Source organism: Dermochelys coriacea, chromosome 2, assembly GCF_009764565.3.
Source record: "Dermochelys coriacea isolate rDerCor1 chromosome 2, rDerCor1.pri.v4, whole genome shotgun sequence".
Classification (NCBI taxonomy): domain Eukaryota; kingdom Metazoa; phylum Chordata; order Testudines; family Dermochelyidae; genus Dermochelys; species Dermochelys coriacea.
Genome location: NC_050069.1, coordinates 249,559,931 through 249,575,696, shown reverse-complemented (window position 1 = coordinate 249,575,696; position 15,766 = coordinate 249,559,931). Strand labels below are relative to the sequence as shown.

Genomic DNA, 15,766 nt, shown 5'->3' with positions numbered 1-15,766 from the left:
TATTCCGGTAGTTACACCATTCCATTATTTAAAAACAAGCAATTGTGCCCCAATTAAAAAAAAAATCCAACAAACATACACCTTGTGAGAGACACTAGTCAGAACATTTTAGAGATAGACAGGAAGAGAAGGCAAAGCTGTCTTTTTAAAGGAAATTTGTATATTGCATAATTTCCTGTCTCTAGCTATACGGAAATGTTGCTACACAAACAATTAAATGGAAAGATTAGAAAATCACACTTACACTGTGTGCCTCCTACTATGCTCTTGCCTTTGAAAACCAGATTTTCAGCCTTCCCAGCATCCTCTGAAGCAAATCACTGCTTCCTACTCTGAACTGGCTGGCTAACGTCTGTCAGCCACATTTTTTTCCTGGCATCTTTTAGTATTAGGGCATAATTCTACCTTCTGTTGTTGTTATTATTATTTGATTATAGGTGGAGCTGGTAGCACCACATATTATTAAAATTGGCTAATGTTTTTCCTCTTTTCAGTTGTGTAACTCCCCTCCACCCCCTTCCTCCTTGGGTTACTCAGGAGCCAGCAGCACTCACCAGTGTGCTTGAACGCCTGATGTTGTTGACAGTAAAGGAGATCCTGAGTATCCCAGTGGTGATGTTGGATAGGTGCGAATCCTCTCTCCACTTCTCTGCTGCAGTCCTTTTACTTGTACAGTAAAGGGATTAAAATTGGCAGTGCCTCCACCTGGCTGGGCCCTGTACACACTCACTGGTATGCCTTTGGGAGCCTCCAGGAATAAATCTGAGGTAATCTGTGCAATGGGTCTAACTCAAAAACACCAATTATAAACAATATACACTTAGATTAGAGTTAACACGCCTCTACTTAACAATTTAAGGAAACGTAGTGTAACAGACTGAGATTGAATGTCACTACTAATTTAGGTCAGTAAGGGGCAGTTCGATAAATTATATAACCATAGAACTGGAAGGGACCTCGACAGGTCATCTAGTCCAGTCCCCTACACTTGTGGCAGGGCTAAGTATTATCTAGACCAGTACTTCTCAAGCTATCTGATGTGGGGGGGACTGGCAATTTTTTTTCCCAATGTGCGCACAGACCGGCAGCCAATGGCTCACGGACCAGCACCGGTCCGCGGACCACCACTTTGAGTAGCACTAATCTAGACCATCCCTGGCAGGTATTTGTCTAAGCTGCTCTTAAAAATCTCCAATGATGGAGATTCCACAACCTCTCTAGGCAATTTATTCCAGTGCTTAACCACTCTGACAGTTAGGAAGATTTTCCTAATGACCAACCAAAACTGCCCTTGCTACAATTTAAGCCCATTGCTGCTTGTCCTCAGAGGGTAATGAGAACAATTTTTCTCCCTCCTCCTTGTAATAACCTTTTATGTACTTGAAAACTGTTATCATGTCCCCTCTCAGTCTTCTCTTCTTCAGACTAAATAAGCTTTTATTTTTTTCAATATTTTTTTCAATCTTCCCTCATAGATCATGTTTTCTAGACCTTTTAATCATTTTTGTTGCTCTTCCCTGGACTTTCTCCAATTTGTCCACATCTTTCCTGAAATGTGGCACCCAGAACTAGACACAGTACTCCAATTGAAGCCCAAATCAATTAACAAATACAGTTTACTGTAGTAAATGAAATTTATGTAACTTGCATTTACACTGTTACCATTTATCCCACTCCTGAGTGTGCACTGCTCTGGATTTCAGAGTTCTAAACGCTTGCATGGGCATGCTTGAAGATCTTGAAGCCGGGGACAGCATTCCAGCCAAGGTAACAAAGGGCAGAACATTTCTAATTTGGGATCATTCCAAGCTGCACGCCCGCTCTGAAGATTAGAGTTGTTTAACCAGATGTCAGCAGCTCTGGATTCTGGTTAGATGACACGACTACTCCACTTCTTTGCAGACTTACACAACCCTTTGTTAGTCTCTAAGGTGCCACAAGTACTCCTTTTGTTTTTACAACCCTTTGAAGTCTCTTTGCTGACTCCCTTCCTTTTGCAAGCACTTTCCCAAACAGCAAAGGCAGTGGTTACTCTCACCGCCTGCGCTGCGGGCCTTCCTCAGTCAGTTCTGAGCAGACCAGCTGCCCTGACCCCAGTGAAGCCCACCAAAGCCTCTGAGGCTCCCTGCTTAATCCAAGCCCCAGCAGGCTCTCAGTAGCAGCTTTTGGCTTCCTAGTAGCAGCTCTTGGTATGGGCAGAGCACCACAAAAACAGACTCAGCTCCTCTCCCTGAACTCTCCAGGAAAGGAAGTTTTTCTTTCTGTTCCCCAAAGCATCATGGGAGTTATAGTCTCGAAGACTGGATTGGAGCACTCAGGATCTTCCCAATTGGAACACTCCCAATTAAGTTCAGAGACCCCTCTAGTAAAGGGTGCTTACAGTTACTTATACTTTGCCAAATTTTAACCATTCAGGCTGAGGGTGCCGGGGCACGTGTGTGTGTGAGATTTGTTAATCAGGCTTTACTGTATTAAATACGCGAAAAGTACAAAGTTCAGAATGCAGTGATGTACAGGCCTCTAATATTAAATGTATAAGTGGAATACAAAACAGGAAGCATACAAAACTGAAAAAAATATCTAAGAGGAAAGAAAATGCACCTTTAACTGCCAAAGCATTTTTTGTCCTCTTGGATGAGGGGAAAGCAGTGGACATGTTATTCCTTGACTTTTAGCAAAGCTTTTGATATGGTCTCCCACAGTATTCTTTCCAGCAAGTTAAAGAAGTATGGGCTGGATGAATGGACTGAAAGGTGGATAGAAAGCTGGCTAGATCATCGGGCTCAATGGGTAGTGATCAATGGCTCCATGTCTAGTTGGCAGCCAGTATCAAGTGGCGTGCCCCAAGGGTCAGTCCTGCTGCTGGTTTTGTTCAATATGTTCATTAATGATCTGGAAGGTGGTGTGGATTGCACCCTCAGCAAGTTTGCAGATGACACTAAACTGGGAGGAGCAGTAGATACGCTGGAGGGTAGGGATAAGATACAGAGGGACCTAGACAAATTAGAGGATTGGAACAAAAGAAATCTGATGAGGTTCAACAGGGACAAGTACAGAGTCCTGCACTTAGAAAGACTAGGGACTGAGTGGCTAGGCAGCAGTTCTGCAGAAAAGGACCTAGGGGTTACAGTGGACGAGAAGCTGGATATGAGTCAACAGTGTGACCTTGTTGCCAAGAAGGATAACGGCATTTTGGGCTGTATAAGTAGGAGCATTGCCAGCAGATGGAGGGACGTGATCATTCCCCTCTATTCGACATTGGTGAGGCCTCATCTGGAGTACTGTGTCCAGTTTTGAGCCCCACACTACAAGAAGGATGTGAAAAAATTGGAAAGAGTCCAGCAGAAGGCAACAAAAATGATTAGGGGGCTGGAACACATGAATTATGAGGAGAGGATGAGGGAACTGGGATTATTTAGTCTGCAGAAGGGAAGAATGAGGGGGGATTTGATAGCTGCTTTCAACTACCTGAAAGGAGGGTTCCAAAGAAGATGGATCTAGACTGTTCTCAGTGGTAGCAGATGACAGAACAAGGAGTAATGGTCTCAAGTTGCAGTGTGGGAGGTTTAGGTTGGATAATAGGAAAAACTTTTTCACTGTGAGGGTGGTGAAGCACTGGAATGGGTTACCTAGGGAGGTGGTGGAATCTCCTTCCTTAGAGGTTTTTAAGGTCAGGCTTGACAAAGCCCTGGCTGGGATGATTTAGTTGGGGATTGGTCCTGCTTTGAGCAGGGGGTTGGACTAGATGATCTCCTGAGGTCCCTTCCAACCCTGATATTCTATGATTTTATGAGTTCAGTATCTGTACTTTTTCCTGCAGCAGATGACATCACTAAAACTTGAGGGCCCAATCCTACTTCCATGGAAGCAAAATTAGTGAAATTCCCAAATTTTCACACAGACTCTTCAGATCCCCAATTTCAGAGCAAGATTGAGTCATATTATAGGGCATGAGCGTGTTGATGCAATGGGATGTTAGCATCAAATGCTGTGAGCTGTGAGACCCTTAACTATCATTGAAATGATTAAACTTTCTTTTTAAAGGACAAGGAAACTTTTCCATTCACATTGTATCTGTTTCAGATCATGCTCAAGAAATCAGAAAAAAGAGTTAAGTCTTATATTAACTGAAGCACTGAAGTGACAACTATGGAAGCACAAATAGAAAACAAGTAAAAATGAAATATGAGTTGGGTACATTAAATCATTTTTAAATGAATCCCAATGTATAATAAATAAAAAGGGGACTTATACTTGGTAAAGGAACACCAGAAAGTAGATAAAATTAAATGTGAAATCTTCTTAAATTTATGCTTAATTTTGTTGAATAATGGAATTGACTTAGCTATGTGGAAAAATAAAAATAATGAGGATAAAAGAGTGGTGAAATTAAAAAGCAAGTTGTAAGGGAGATTTGGAGAAATAAAGGCCAGCTTTCCAGAATCACAGTCTATTTCATCAGGTTATAGACTAGCAAATCAGAACTACAAGTGAGATGGTAAAGTAAGAAGTTTTTATACAGATCCAGGAATGAACATCTGTTGCCTGGCCACATGTTGGGGATGCATATTCAGCGAATAGCAAATTAAACCCTCCCTTTCCCCACTTCTTCTGCTGACCATCCTATGAAAGTGGAGAGGAACATGTAATGCTAGACTCCTGGACTGAAGTTTTTCAGATACAGCTTCTAAGGCTGAGTGAAATAGACTAGTATCTTCACACTCAACATCATGCACTGGAACTAAGTAGTTCAATGTAGGATCTCCAGTGATGCAGGTTGTTGCAGGCATCATCACCCTGAACCAGAAGGATAAGAGAGTAGATGCAGAAAAGAAAGACACTGATTGAATAAGGGTGGAAAGACAACTTTAACCCTAGCATTTTTCCCCAAAATAAGTTCCCTGACAAATATTATATGGGTGATCAAAATTTAGCATCAACCACTGAAGTAGTTACCAGATTTTCTGAGAACACCCAGGAAGCTCCATAAAATGCCAGCTTTCAAACCAATGCATTGAGGGCACTGGGTTTTTTTCTCTCTAAACAGAAATGTGTCAGCCAACATGGCCTTGCATTCGGCAGAATCACGGCAATCTTTCTAGAAAATATCATAGAGGTTGGGCTACAAGCCTGACTTCTGCCAAGACTTTTGCTGCTCCAGAGAAGCCCAAATGAGAGTGCTGCAAGAGATCAAACTAAATTGATTCCATCTGGGAGTTTTCAAGCCCACTCTACCTAGCAACAGATGGGCGAGTCTCTCTACCACTTCATGAATTATATTCCAGCAATATGCTCTTGAAGTTGAATTTCCTTGGATTATGTAGTGACGATCTCTGTGAAGTCCAAGTAGCATGCTGTGAGTTCCTTGTGAAGGACATTTTCAGAAGTTTGTATTAGGCTAACCTAATTAGTAGGTTTATCCAGGCTTTAAGTTCTGTGTGCGGTCACAGAAATGGCACACTGTTCAGTCAGACCCTGTGCTTTCTTAGAAGCCTGCAGTGTGGGAAATCAGATATGCAGGGTGAGACTAGTTGAGTCTCTGTGTCAGAGCTGTACCCCTATTCAGCCATGTACAGATCTGAGGGAGGAAGAAAAAAAAAAGATACAGGCTGGCAGAGGAGAGTTCTCAAATATCTGAAAATTGAATCCCATTGCTAAGGCAAAATTACCATATATATCTTCCCTCTATGCCTGCAAGTGGGTAAAGTCTGTGAGTCTAGGAATGGAATGCAGTTTGCTGAATGGCCAGATAGATACCTTTAACACCTTGCAGCCCTGGATAATGATATCAGGAAGTGTTCTTGGGTTTTGCAGTAAACTTCCTCCTTCCCTATAGGACCTCTCTCTACACTGTTATCTGACATGTGACAGTAGTGCTAGAAGGAGCAACTCTGAGTAGCACCTGCCAATGGGAAGGCAGAGTGTGATGTTGCAGGAGAGTGAAAGTGACTTAACCCTCCAGAGCCCTATAGCTTCCCTTTGTGTCCCTCTTTCCCTCAGATCTCTAGTATAGAAGGGAGATATGTATGAGATTAGAGTAGTGAGGACTGGATGTGTAAGAAGATGTGATAGGCTTGGGACAGAGGAAGTGAAATGGGTGGGTAATAACCAAAAAAAAATGTGGAATTCTGCCCTCCTGCCACCAAATCTGCAAGAGTTTTTGGAGAATTCCCCTGCATTTAAAAACAAATAAATGCCATTGCTTAGCTACAAGAGAAAGTTGAGAAACCTCACACAAAGCTGATGCAGTTTTTTTCCTCTTCAACTCTTCAGTTTATGGTCACGTGTAAGGAAACTGCATAGTCACGGAAGTTCACGGATTCCTTGATTTCTGCGGTCAGGGCTGTGGCCCCCCCTGCCCCCCTCCTCACACACACCCATGGCTATGGCAGTGAAGCTCCAGCTGTCATTCCTCCGCCAACCCTACTCCCAGTTATTTTTAGTAAAAGTCATGGGCTTCTGTGAATTTTTGTTTATTGCCCGCAACCTCTCCATGACTTTTACTAAAAATAACCGTGACAAAATCTTAACGTTAGTTACATGTCTGCAAATTTCACCTCAGAGAAGCTGTGACGCAGCACCAGAGGACACTACCAAAACCAAACTCTGTGAAAGTAGCAACCACACAAATTGAACAGTACATTTACTGCACCAGGACAAAAATCCATGCCAGAAAAATAAACCCAGTCCTCAACCTCCCCCACAACATCCAGCTACTCCTAGAGTGTCTGGAAGGCAAATTGACACAATGCTTCCCAATTCTTCTCAAATTGACACAATGCTTCCTGCCTGTCTTCTCTTGACAAGTTTTGGGGTGAGGAATTCCATGGCACAAGCAAGGACTGAGACAGAGTTTGCTGGAGGTAGATTGCTACCCTGGTTTGACAAGAGGTTGCTATCATAGAAGTGGTGGAGAGCTCAGTGTAACAATGTGTGTGCATCATCTGAAAGCCATTTTCTTCTATAAATGTTTATTTTTCCAAGTTACCATTTGCCTTTTGATACAGTTTCTCTTGATAAGTTTATCTTTCTTCTTTTTAAACTTTATTTTTTCACCTATCATTTACAAACTCTCACAATTAAGATAAAAAAAGAGAAGTTTCATAATGATATTCAGTTGTTACCTATCAATGATTTTCTTGGTAGTGAATGCTATTAACATTGCAAATCAGTTTTCATCATAATTTCTGTTTTCACATGGTCATACCTTTCCTCTTTGGGCATGAATCATTCTGTGTTTGTCCTCGTTCAGATGTGAATTTTGGTGGGGAATGTTTGAGGAAAATCTTTTCAAATGATTTTGAATAGGAAACATGAATAAAATAAGTTACCTATTTTTTATGGGACAGTATTCTGTCAAAATAGCTGAAATTTGAAACTTGGTCCTCATTCAGGAACGGTGCTAGGGTTTTTTTTGTTTGTGGGGAGAGGTTTGATTTAACAGCTATACTTGTTTTGAATATTGTGTAATAAGCGCTCTCTGCTCTGCCCATTGTTAACTTCAGAGCTATGCTTGTATGCACAACTTTGGAAATGCATTTTCCAAAAAAACCAAAAGCAGTCAGTTAAAGACTTTGGAAGAGGCTTGCAACTCTCCAGTTGTATCCTCTCTAGTGATCTCAGTGCTCTGGAGCAACTGCTTGGTGGACATAGGAACTGGGGAAAAGCATTGTTTGAACCCTAATCAGTTCCTTTTTTCCTTGTCCTTGGTCTTGGATCTCAGAAACAGCTTCTGCAGCTCAGTTTTTGCAGGTCTTCCCACACACCCCTGCTTAAGGTTTCCTTTTACTGATCCTGTGAAAGCCCCTAAGCTTAGGCATTGCTTTATCTGAGGCTCATCTTGTGTCTGACACAGATCAACATGACAAGCATTTTTGGCTGTCTAAGCTCTGAGCATATTTCTTAAGGTTTTCAGTCTTGCTCTGCCTTGACACCTTGGGCCTGGAAATAGCATCTATTCTGACTCAGTTGGTAATGAAAAGCTGCTTGGCTTCTGTATTTGGTGTCTCCTTTCCCTGCAGTTATGTCCCTGGCATTTTGGAACTAAAGTCTTATCGGAGCTAAGTAATGTTGCTTGTCTGTCTTGAGACGGCTCTCAGCAGGTTTCAGAGTGGTAGCCGTGTTAGTCTCTATCAGCAAAAACAACGAGGAGTCCTATTTGGGCATAAGCTTTTGTGGTCTAAAACCCACTTCATCAGATGCATGGAGTGAAAAATACAATAAGCAATATATATATTGCAGCACATGAAAAGATGGGAGTTGCCTTACCAAGTGGGGGGGTCAGTGCTTACGAGGCCAATTCAATCAAGGTGGAAGTGGCCTATTGGCCAAACTGGCCAGTCTCTACGCAAAAGAATAAATGGACACAAATCAGACATCAAGAATTGTAACATTCAAAAACCAGTAGGAGAGCACTTCAGGTTGGGGGGCTGTCTGTAAGCGAGGTCTGGCCTGTCTCCCAATGTCTGTGAGAGTGAGGGATCGTCCTTCAGGATAGATAATAGATCCTTGATGATGCGCTGGAGAGGATTTAGTTGGGGGCTGTAGGTGATGGCTAGTGGAGTTCTGTTACTTTCTTTGTTGGACCTTTGTAGATGACCTGTTGAGAATAGGCCACTTCCACCTTGATTGAATCTAACACAAATATTAGAACATGTTCAGGTAGTCTTTGGTTTTATAGAGAGGCCACAGAAAGTGATTCAGCTGCCTCTCCTCAATAAAATATAAAGCCTGGTAGAGGAATAATAGTTCTAACAAATATCTGAGACATAAATCCCATTGCTAGCAGCACAATTATAATTTACAGTTGAAAGGTACAGTCAATTATGTATATTCTAGAGAACGAGATGAAAAGGAAAAAATAAACTGAAAGCTAAGTTCAATCTGCAAAAAGTCATCAACTTCTGGTTCTCTCACACACCTTAAATCATCATGCCAAGTGACTTACCTTTATTATTATTGGGGAAAAAGACATTGTCACATTTGGTGACAATGTATACCTTCAAATCAGCGGCACTGCGATGGGTACCCGCATGGCCCCACAGTATGCCAACATTTTTATGGCTGACTTAGAACAACGCTTCCTCAGCTCTCGTCCCCTAATGCCCTTACTACTTGTGCTACATTGATGACATCTTCATCATCTGGACCCATGGAAAAGAAGCTCTTGAGGAATTCCACCATGATATCAACAATTTCCATCCCACCATCAACCTCAGCCTGGACCAGTCCACACAAGAGATCCACTTCCTGGACACTACGGTGCTAATAAGCGATGGTCACATAAACACCACCCTATATCGGAAACCTACTGACTGCTATTCCTACCTACATGCCTCTAGCTTTCATCCAAATCATACCACTCGATCCATTGTCTACAGCCAAGCGCTACGATATAACCGCATTTGCTCCAACCCCTCAGACAGAGACAAACACCTACAAGATCTCTATCATGCATTCCTACAACTACAATACCCACCTGCTGAAGTGAAGAAACAGATTGACAGAGCCAGAAGAGTACCCAGAAGTCACCTTCTACAGGACAGGCCCAACAAAGAAAATAACAGAACGCCACTAGCCATCACCTTCAGCCCCCAACTAAAACCTCTCCAATGCATCATCAAGGATCTACAACCTATCCTGAAGGACGACCCATCACTCTCACAGATCTTGGGAGACAGGCCAGTCCTTGCTTACAGACAGCCCCCAATCTGAAGCAAATACTCACCAGCAACCACACACCACACAACAGAACCACTAACCCAGGAACCTATCCTTGCAACAAAGCCCGTTGCCAACTCTGTCCACATATCTATTCAGGGGATACCATCATAGGGCCTAATCACATCAGCCACACTATCAGAGGCTCGTTCACCTGCGCATCTACCAATGTGATATATGCCATCATGTGCCAGCAATGCCCCTCTGCCATGTACATTGGCCAAACTGGACAGTCTCTACGTAAAAGAATGAATGGACACAAATCAGACGTCAAGAATTATAATATTCAAAAACCAGTTGGAGAACACTTCAATCTCTCTGGTCACTCGATCACAGACCTAAGAGTGGCTATCCTTCAACAAAAAAGCTTCAAAAACAGATTCCAACGAGAGACTGCTGAATTGGAATTAATTTGCAAACTGGATACAATTAACTGAGGCTTGAATAGAGACTGGGAATGGATGAGTCATTACACAAAGTAAAACTGTTTCCCCATGGTATTTCTCCCCCCCACCCCACCCCCACTGTTCCTCTGATATTCTTGTTAACTGCTGGAATTAGCCTACCTTGCTTGTCACCATGAAAGGTTTTCCTCCTTTTCCCATCCTTGCTGCTGGTGATGGCTTATCTTAAGTGATCACTCTCCTTACAGTGTGTATGATAAACCCATTGTTTCATGTTCTCTGTGTGTGTGTATATAAATCTCTCCTCTGTTTTTTCCACCAAATGCATCCGATGAAGTGAGCTGTAGCTCACGAAAGCTTATGCTCTAATAAATTTGTTAGTCTCTAAGGTGCCACAAGTACTCCTTTTCTTTTTGCGAATACAGACTAACACGGCTGCTACTCTGAACCCTATTATTTGAGAGTACCTCTTTTTTTGCATACGTTCCTGAAACTTTGAATTAAAAATGCACATCGTTGTTTGTGTTGTGTAGCCCTGGCTTTTTGTGGTCTGATGTGTCCACAGTTGTATCCGAAGAGAGAGAGAGATCTATTTCACTTTTGTATATGTTAGCACATTATCTATTTGGGAAAAACCTTTTGTATCAATTATACTAACCAAAGAGTTAAGATTGTTCAAGTTCCCTCTGTGGCTTATTTGCCTGATCTAGAAGCAAAGTTTATTTCATAGTGTCTTATTGCAGTAGCACGAAGGCACCCCAGTCATTGACCAGGACTCGATTGTGCCAGATGCGGTACAAACAGAACGAAAAGGAGGTCTCCTCCCCAAAGAGTTCACAGTATGTGAGTTACAGAACAGACAAGCCACTTGTCTTCTGGTACAGAGAGGAAAATTATTAAGAAGGAAGAGAGTTTATTTAGCAACATTTTGGAGGAAAATCTAGTGTTCATATTTATATTTTCTTCCTTTTATTTTCCAATGCCTCTGCACCAGCCAGTTGGGTTTTTTGTTTTATTTTGTTTTGTTTTTAAGAGAAAATTGCAGAATCAGTAGGGATCATCTGCACTAACTACAGCCAAGAAGGTGAACGGGAAGTACCTATTTATCAAGGAGGCATCTTCCTTTTGTTGCCACTGTTAATATAAGTGTAGTGGTGCATAAGTGTCTTCTATATGTGGTAGTGAGCCTTCTATAAAATCTAAATAGCCCTGGAGTTAGTTCTGATGAGCTGTCTCATGCTGAGGTTGTTTCTTTAATCAAGATATGCAGATCCCCAGTTCTGTTGAACAACATAAAAGCTATTTCAAAATAGTACAGTGCTACATCGTCTTTCTAGATATGGGTGATTTGTTGCTATGGAGGCTAAAGCCCATCTACATGAGAAAATTGCACTGGTTTATATTGGTTTAAAATTATACCTTTTGTTAAGCTAGGTAACTTTCTTCATGTGTAGACAAGGCCTACATGATTTCTCCTCTTGATTTCCATGTGTAATGTTGTTAAGGATGAAGTAGACACAAGAGACTGTTCTGGATGTACGTAATACCTTCTAAACTTCTAGACACTGTGGAATATACATAGTTTATTGAATTTGTACAGGTGAAAAAACACAAACCAAATGGGAGCAATTATCAAAGAACAAATTCACATCTATCAGCTTAACTGCAGTAAAATGCATTAGACTTTACATGGAGAGAAAGTTACTATGAGTTTATGCAAATTGGCATAGCTCCTTTGCCATCTGAGGATTTGGCTACTTCTTTTCACCCATGCTGACCTACACTGCCTTCTGTCTTGTAGACAAGTTCTCTTATTCTCCAAACTTTTGTCACCCAATCACAATTTGTTCAGGGAATTTTACCAGTCAGGAACCAAGAATATTCCTTCCCATTTTCTATGGAGGAATGAAACTATTGCATACAGGCCCATGGATTTCTTAATTGATGTGAAATTCCAGATCCAGGGGCAAAATCCAGGATTAAATTCTAATCATATACATATTTATATTTGATTTAGGCACAAAATATTACACACACGAATCGATGTAACATTTAGACAAAAAACTCCTTTAGCAGCCTCTAACTGCAGTTATATTCCTATTATTTCAGCTTCCTTGGCATCTACTGTCAATGCTGCATTTCAGCTTTCATTACCTGTTTTCACTCACCTATGAGTTTCTCAAAAATTCTCCATTTGAGGTGAAGCCCAGTCTCAACAGTGTGAGTTCCAGGTTTGTTTTTAAAATAATCATGCAGCTTTTTGTGGCTTAATAATTCAAAATGTCCAAACTTGAGAACCTCACGCATCGTGTGCCTAAACCTCAGTGAAGGATAGTTGCCTGTTAAGCTTGAAGTAAGTGAATTTTAAATGAACAACAATATAAGTGATTACTGCACATGCATGAAAGTGATTTTTAAAAAAACAAACAAAAAACTATAAAGATCTTAGAGGTGTTTAGTAACATTACTGCTTTTGACAGTACGGGTTGTACTGTGCCTCAGAGCCAAATTGTGACGTGCTGTCAGTAGCTAGGTTTGTTCATGTATCTACAGAATTGTATACTAGAGTTGAAAAAAAATGGAATTACAGAAAAAAGACCTACAGAATTCCATAGTTCTGCGTAATGGTTTTTGTGTTTCTACCAGAGTACTGTATTTCGTGGAATTGTGTATTCATTTCAGAATATTCAGAATATTCAGAATTTCATTCATTCACTTCATTCAGAAACTTCTATCTAAATTTAAGATGGCAAAACTAAAATAAAGAAAATTCCGGAAATACAAAAGTTATTCTTTTCATAGCAATATAAACTTGCTTACATTGTGCATGTGTCGTATTTAGTATTATTAGGCTGACAAGTGTCCTTTCTAGTATACAGTGTACTATATGGATATTGGGAAGTAAAAGGTTTTCATTACATATTGCATGCATTGTGTAGACATGTGACAGCCTAGCTATTATAGAGTTGCCAGGTGTCTGGTTTTCGACCGAAACAGCCGGTCGAAAAGGGACCCTGGTGACTCTGATTAGCACTGCTGACTGGGCCTTTAAAAGTCTGGTCAGTGGCGCAGCCGGGCTTCCCAGGAAGCAGCTGGCATATCCTTCCAACTCGGGCAGCCATGGGGGCTCCTCACACTTCCCCTGGCCCTGCCCTGAGCACCGACTCCGCAGCTCTCATTGGCCAGGAACTGCGGCCAATGGGAGCTGCAGGGGCGGTACCTCTGGGGGCGCGCAGCACGCAAAGCCCCTAGGAGTTGGAGGGAAACTCCAAACCACTCATTTCTGGCCCCGCCCCAGAGCCCACACCCCCAATACAGAACCCTACCTCTTTCTGCACCCTAACCCCTTGCCGCACCCAAACTCCCTTTCAAAGCCTGCACCCCAGCCCCCTGCCCCAGCCTGGTGAAAATGAGCGAGTGAGCAAGTGTGGGGGAAAGCAAGCAAGGGGTGGGGGGGATGAAGTGAGTGGGGGCGGGGCCTCGAGGAAGGGACTGGACAGTCTCTTGCCTATGAGAAGTATAACTTGAGCATTTCCTGATTTTTTTTCTTTCATTTAAATTTGAGACCTTCATATAGTCTTTTTGATTTAATATATTTAAGACTTTCCACTTACAGTAGCTGCAGACTGTGTTGCTGGACTGCTCTATTGCAACATAGATGTTATACAGCTCTGTTTTTCGGTGGGAGGATCTGGGAGAGCTGTCAAGGGATGTCAACTTAAGGGACAAAGGGCTTGCTACAAAGCCAGAGAAAGTCAATAGAAACACTTGTTGCGTTGACTTTAATGGACTCTGGATCAGTTCCAAAGTGAATACACAAAGGTAGAAAAATCTCAACAAACAGGCTCCCTTGTTCTAAAAATTAAATAATCTGATTTTCATATAATAAAATAGGGGGAAAAGAACACAACAAGAAACTACTACTTTTTCTCCTTATTCTCTTAGAAGGGAAGACTTTTAAGTATCTAAAGGATTTAACCATCCTCTGTAACTAGTGACAGAAGCTAAATTCTAGCAGCTTTTTCAGCTGTAAACTATAACTTGAACAGCTTTAAAACTCTTTAAAGAGCTTTTTAAATATACTCCTGGAATAATCCTTCCAAATTACCTTCCAAACTTTGTAAATAGGGACTTTAATAGACAATTCCTTTTGAACAGGTCAAAATAGGATATAAGAATAGATCCCTACAAATTTGGAAAGCTTTGCCCAGCTTTATGCATATTATTACAACATACTTTAAAAATCATTATACACAACTGTATTAAGTTGTTGACTAGCTGCTATAATTTACAAATCCAGTACTATTACCCCAGCAAGCTTTGGAAACTGGAGCAGAGTTTGTTTAGGCCAGGTGGATATTGATATGGGACACAAAATTCATCTATTGCCACTGTGAAGAAGCAAAGAACTACAAACTCTGCACTGTGATCTATTTAGCTTGATAACATTACCAAATTTCCATCTAAAGCTGAGTATAGTCTAGATGGAAAACTTGGGTGCATTCATTCACAAAGGGAAGAGTGAGTCTATATAAAAGTGAGCCTTTTTACTGTATATCCATGGAGTTCATGGTTAAGTAGTAAGGATAACACTTAACTCGTGTATCATTTTCAAAATGCTGTACAAACGTTAGTTAATTCTCATCACACACCTGCGAGGAAGGTAAATAAGTTTTATTGCCTCCTATGTTATAGACAGGAAAAAAAAGAGAGAAGCTGAATAATTTATCCAAGGCCCCATAGCAAGTCAGTATTAGAGATCAGGAGTTCTTAGCCCCAGGCTAATCTGCCATGCTTTCTCTATAAAGGAAGAGTTTTCCCAGATTCTCCAACCCCCCCCTCCAAGTGGATGTAAAGTTGAAGAAAACAAGTCCCACTGACTGTTATCTCTTAAGGCTTGTCTACACGGGCCACGTTAAAGCGCTGCCGTGGCAGCGCTTTAACGTGGCTCGTGTAGTTGCGACTTGTGTAGTTGCGGCTTGTGTAGAGCTCTCCCAGTGCTCTAAAAAAAACCACCTCCATGAGGGGCATAGCTACCAGCGCTGGGGCACTGTCTATACCGGCACGTTACAGTGCTGCACGTTGCAGCACTCAGGGGAGTGTTTTTTCACACCTCTTAGCAAGAAAGTTGCAGCATTGTAAAGTGCCAGTGTAAACAAGCCCATAGTGTTTCCTGCCGATATGTTTTGCCAACCTTTATTCTAAGAAGCTACTTCACATGTTAAGCTCACTAGCATGACACAGCAAAGATGGTGTGATGTAGCTAAACCCATATTGATAGAGTGTGATGGCTAAACACAGTGATAGAAAACCATCAATAATTTTTGCCAACTCTTTCTTCACACACCTCAGCCTTTTATTTTGTTCCCAGAATGTTGATATCAATGTGATTATCAAAGAGCTGAACTCGAAGCACCTTTTGGCACCAACATGAAAATGCACACATAAGTATTGTGGCTGTAAAGGGTCCCTGGAATTTTTGTCTTCTTAGTGGTCTTTAAAAATCCAGCAGGTATAAATTGGCCTCAGTAGTACTTAAATTATACCAGTAGATAAATTTACACACAAATCTGGAATGTTAAATGCATATTTAACTTCTCACAAGCCTTTCTATAGTCTCCTTATTTTTGAAAAATATTAAT

General features: G+C 41.4%; 1 protein-coding gene across 39 annotated transcripts in view; it reads left to right on the top strand.

The window, feature by feature from the left end:
- Nucleotides 1–15,766, top strand: part of ZMYND11 (zinc finger MYND-type containing 11) — a 160,593-nt gene that overhangs the window by 59,616 nt on the left and 85,211 nt on the right. For 11 of the 39 annotated variants that reach the window (XM_043509615.1, XM_043509625.1, XM_043509601.1 and 8 more), the window contains exon 2: nucleotides 4,084–4,189. The exons of 21 other annotated variants lie outside the window; for them this stretch is intronic. The gene's annotated coding sequence lies outside the window, so the exon portion shown is untranslated. Of the gene's footprint in view, nucleotides 1–4,083; nucleotides 4,190–15,540; nucleotides 15,569–15,766 lie in introns of those variants that run through there. 7 more of the 39 variants (XM_043509616.1, XM_043509627.1, XM_043509626.1 and 4 more) reach the window with 3 other exon arrangements.